At 47.3% G+C, this 5,189-nt stretch overlaps 1 protein-coding gene across 4 annotated transcripts in view; it reads right to left on the bottom strand.

Annotated features, from left to right (window-relative positions):
• The window catches only part of ZFHX3 (zinc finger homeobox 3), a 263,648-nt gene that overhangs the window by 57,826 nt on the left and 200,633 nt on the right, over positions 1-5,189 (bottom strand). The window lies entirely within an intron of this gene.

Here is a 5,189-nt window from a genome sequence, read left to right as displayed (position 1 = left end):
CTGCTGGCTGCCACGGCGGTGCACTGACCCGGGGTGGGGGGGGGGCCTGGGTTGCCGGCTGCCGCAACAGCGCCCTGACCCGGGGGGTGCCCTGGGCTGCTGGCTGCCGCGGCGGTGCCCTGACCCAGGGGGGCGCCCTGGGCTGCCAGCTACCGCTGGCAGCTGACTCCCTCTCTGTCCCAGCAGCAGCAGCTGCTCAACCATTTAAAAAAAAATTGGGGGGCACCGCTTTTTGGCACCCCCAAATCTTGGCACCCTAGGCAACCGCCTAGTCCGCCTAAATGGTTGCACCGGCTCTGAGGACAGATGATTGGCATGTTCTTCGTCACATAGGTCTGCTAATGCACTTAATTCCTGTCTTGCAGAACCCCTGATATTTCAATCCTGTACTCCTACAGTGGTCTAATGCCTCTATGTCAAATTTAAGCACATACCCCAAAAACCATGTGCAGGATCCCAGTGTACCATTAAGACCATTGTGCTGCTCAGTCTACTAAAAAAAAAAAAAAATGGCCAACCCTACAGCTTGTTAGTGTAAAAGAAGTCAATGCTTTCATGGTAAATCTACAGACATCAGAACGCATCCACCATTGTCTTGTCCACGTAGCAAGAAGAACTTTTATTCAACTCACAAACTTGCTGTTTGAATCTAAAACCTCCCTTGTGGATCAGAGATGGAGCTTCTTTAAAAAGATTTCTACAGAAGTGAAGTTTACTTTATTTTCAGGGGGAAAGGAAAGTAATCTCACAGTAAAAATGGAGCATCAGGGTTGTGGGTGAAGATTACCTACCTGCTCGACCCCACGCCACAGGAAACAGTCCTCCAGATCTGATTCATGGTGTGACAGGAGAATAGCACTGAGCCTGGCTGTGCTTCATGAGCCCCCACCCTCCCAAGAACAATTCCTAGCAAGAGCTCCTTTGTTGTGGTGGAGGAAGATGATCCAGTGTTAAATATGTGACGTGAGGCGAGAGGCCCCAATAAGAAGGTTAACTACGGCTGATATTGTCCACTCCTCTGTTTGACCTCCGACATTAAAATGTTAACCACCATCGGGAAGTCAGGCATCAGGCCCCAAGCTCTGTCTGCACACAGCAATACAAGCACTACTCCCTTTCCTACTCATGGGGACTTGAATCACAGAGCCCTACAAGATTTACGATGCCCTTCTAGGGCTGGATTTCCAGTGAGGTACAGTAGGCACATGCCTAGGGGCACCAGCATTCTGGGGGTGCCTAAAAATGCAATGTTTGCTGCTCCCAGGTCTCAGCAGGGGGCAGGGCCAGCTAAGGGGGATTCAGCCCCACGCAGCACTGCTGGGTGCTCCTACCATCAGGGAAGGTGAAGCAGGACCCTGTGGCAGGGGAAGAGCTCAGCAGTCCAATGCAGGCCCTGCCAGGCAAGTGCGACTTGAGGTAGCCCAGCCTGGGCAGGCCCTGCTCCTGCTCCTGCTCCAGCCTGGCCGATCGCGCCATGCCTGAGGGGCCACAGTGATCAGCCTGGCAGACACAGTCATCTCGGTCTTGGGGAGGTCTATGTGTGTTGGGGTGCCAGTCTGTGGGCAGTGGGAGGGGCTGTGGGCAGGGGGCGCTGGGTAGTGGTGTGCAAGGTGCTGTACAGTTGTGGAGAGGTCTGTGGAGGGATCTGACACCGAGGGGTGTGTGTGTGCTGAAGATGCTGTGCCTAGGGGCATATAAGGTGTAAATCTGGCCCTGTACCCTTGCACCGACTGATAATTAGGTCTCCAGCATGGTTTGGGGAGGGACTCTCTGGGCTCTATCAACTTTCACTTCAACCCTTTAAAACTACTATTAGTTGAGTGCAACAGGCATCTAGTGATTGTTCTCCTGCAATGTTTGCGGCAGGAAGCGTCCCTACAGGATAAAAACTCCCCTTCCTAGATTTATTATCTGTCAGTTTAACCACCTGTTTCATCTACATTAAATGTAAAAATATACATGCAGGAGATGGATGTTCTCATGGGCACAATGTGGACATGGTAGCTGTAATTAAACACAAAAGTCTGTGTTAAAGTCTAAACAAATGTTTTATTTACCCAAGTCTCCCTATTGTGCCCTGCTATTGCCACATCCCTAGTATCTACGGTATGAGACATTAGGTTGGCCTGAGGGTCCCCAGGTAAGCTCAAGATGAACATTCCCAGAATTTGGTGGTCGAAATCAGACTTATCACCATGATCTTCCTGACACCTCTTGTCGGTAACGAGGAACATAAAAACAGAACTAGTCCTTTATTGACAACATAAGTTTCTGGTTTTCACTCAGTGGAATGAACTGTGATCGACACATTGCAGGAGACATTCAGTGAGCAGGGACTGGCTTTGAGAGGGTTACTTGTGACATTAGATAAGACGTCACATTAAACTCCCACTGAATTATGAGAACTATTTTTTGGAAAAAGCTTCTGTGTTTAGAATCTACTGGGGTCTCTTCTCTGAGAAACATGCAGGAGAACTTATCTGTGTAACTTCTGGTGAGCATTATTGTGAGTTGTGTATGGAAGTCACCTGCACAGTGACAAGGGAAAATAAACATGCTATCGCACAGTAAGTGATTCCAGCCATTACTGAGAATGTACCACAGTCACTTTTCCAAGGTAAAGAATTCAAATGCTTTACGGTTTTGTATACAAAGAACTAAGGACCTACTTACTTTTGTCAAAAAAAAACACCGCTATCTCTCTCAAACCTTATGGCTAACGTGTGGGAAAAACAATCTCTGGAAATTTCCAAAAATATGATCTCCTCTTCCACAGGAATAAGATTTGGTGTAATCCATGGCAGACTAGAGCAATTAACTCAGGAAATCCTGGGTTCTTGTATTTTGGCAATGCCACTGACTCACACATCTTGGGGAAGTCACCTGCATTTTCAGAGGTGGTCTTTAATTTTGGGAGCCCAGCTTCAGACAACAGGGGCTTGTTTTCAGAGGTGCTGAGTGCTGGCTGTTCTCCGATGTCAGTTGGCACTGTGGATGCTCGGCTGCTCTGAATATCAGACCGTGGGTGTTTGAAGCACCCTAAATTAGTGCACCCTTTTGAAAACAGCATCTGGGCTGTTAGGGCAGTTCTGCATCACCTGCAGCTACTAAGCTGCCTAACGAGTGTAGCCAGCTTCTGGAGCCATAGGCCTGTCTTTACGCCAGCCCTTGGTGAATAGAGGGATCCTCTGGTGACACAGGAGCTGCCCCCATTAACCTTCCTGCTATTGCTGGGTGCATGGCCAGGTGTGGCTGGGGCATCCCTGGGTTTTGGTGACCTCTGTCTTCCATAATGGCTCCCTGGAGCCACAGGCAGTCAGCACAAGATATAGCAACATTTCAGACCACTAACTTCAGCTGAGGAACCATCCCGGCAAAAGATAGTTTAAATTCAGTTTGCTTCCTTCCCTTGAAACTCCGAGTGCTCGTCAGTGCAACTGATCTGGCTCACCAGCCTTAACCTCTCTAATATAGGGGTACTTGTTTACTCCATAGGAGGGGTGTGAAGATGAATTGGCTGTTTTCAGTGTTGTCAAAATGTATGCCTCAAGAGACATGCTAAGGAGTATTTTTAAAGATAAAATTCCTATTTGAGCTATCAACACTGAGACCAAGTTACTGCTAATTGGCACCCACCCAAACCTACAGTATGTCAGATCTAGGTACGTGAATGATCTTAGGATTAGCCATCATGGAACTAGTGATGGGACAATGTCACAGAGCAGGGAGTTAAGAACTCCTTTACATTCTGGAGAAAATGAGCATGCAAACCGCATCACTCTTGAGCACACGGAGTGATGTGACTATAAAGCTTCAAACCAGACTTAGAAAAGAATGTGTATTAGTTACCACATCTCACACAGTCTGACCGACTCATCTGTTACAGAGTAGACTAGGATAAACGTCCAGAAAAAAAGAAGTGTTGAAAACCTTGTATTTCACTTTCCTCCAAATCACTGCTCATCCAACACACAATTAGGGGCCAAGGAGAGATCCTGCTCGCAGACCAGGGCTCCGCTCAAGAAAACAAATGAAAATGTGATAAAATGTCCTGAGCAGGAGGTAATGTGTGCATGGATTTGCTCATCTCAAGGTTTAAAGAACTAAAGATGTTAGAAGAATATACCCTTCCACAGACAGAGAAGACATATACCTCACACCCATACCTGAAAGAAGTATGGCTGCAAGGCATTCTACCCTCCTGAAGCATTTTTGAGAGGCTACTTCAGTGCTTATGCCAGACAACACCTGCTTTGCAGCATAGGGGGGATTCCCTCTCTCTGTTTTAAAGGGGGGGATGCTACCCAGAAGTGACGCTCGTTCTTTTCTTTGCTAACCCCAGAGGTTAACATAGAGAGGGACCCAAAGAGCTGACTATGCTTGAGCCTTGTGGAAAGGCCAAAGACACCCACCATCCCCCTCCTTTCAACCATCAGACTCTCTTAGCTAAAGTACCACTGACAGCCCCTTCATCTAAACTTCCATCTCCCGACCCAGCAACATAATGGAGGAGCCAATTAAATGATTATTAATTCATGCTGCTTTCCGTAAGCCAGAGGTTCTCATCTCCCTGCATTCCGTAAACCAGCTTGCCACCTGCCCCACAAATTTACAACAGGGTTTTTGCTACCTTGATTATGAAAATACTCTTCATACCAGCTCAGCAGCCAGTCTTGGCTACACTTTCAGCCCCACTAGAACGCTATTTTCGCTGCCTAATAGAAACTACAATTAACACATTGGACAGGGTAGGCCCACTGCTCAGGGAGGAGGGAGAAACAGTAACAGGAAACTTGGAAATGGCAGAGATTCTTAATGACTTCTTTGTTTCGGTCTTCACTGAGAAGTCTGAAGGAATGTCTAACATAGTGAATGCTTATGGGAAGGGGGTAGGGGTACAAATTTCAAGTGTAGGTGTTCCATATGGTTGTTCCAGGAAAATGTGAGGAAAAGTCTGAGTGAGACCTGTCAGTGTGGAGAAGGCTATGGGAATCAGCACCCCACTGGTAGAGTCATAGATTCATAGACTCTACGGACTGGAAGGACTAAGAGGTATAGTCAAAGTCTGCCTTCATGGCAGGACAAGTACTGTTCTAGTCATCCTGATAGACATTTATCTAACCTACTTCTTTAATATATCTCCAGAGATGGATTCCGCAACTCCCTTAGGCAATTTATTCAGTGTTTAA

The sequence above is a fragment of the Chelonoidis abingdonii genome, chromosome 19 (assembly GCF_003597395.2).
Source record: "Chelonoidis abingdonii isolate Lonesome George chromosome 19, CheloAbing_2.0, whole genome shotgun sequence".
NCBI lineage: Eukaryota > Metazoa > Chordata > Testudines > Testudinidae > Chelonoidis > Chelonoidis abingdonii.
Note: the sequence above shows the minus strand (reverse complement) of the source record. Positions and strands in the feature narration are given on the sequence as shown.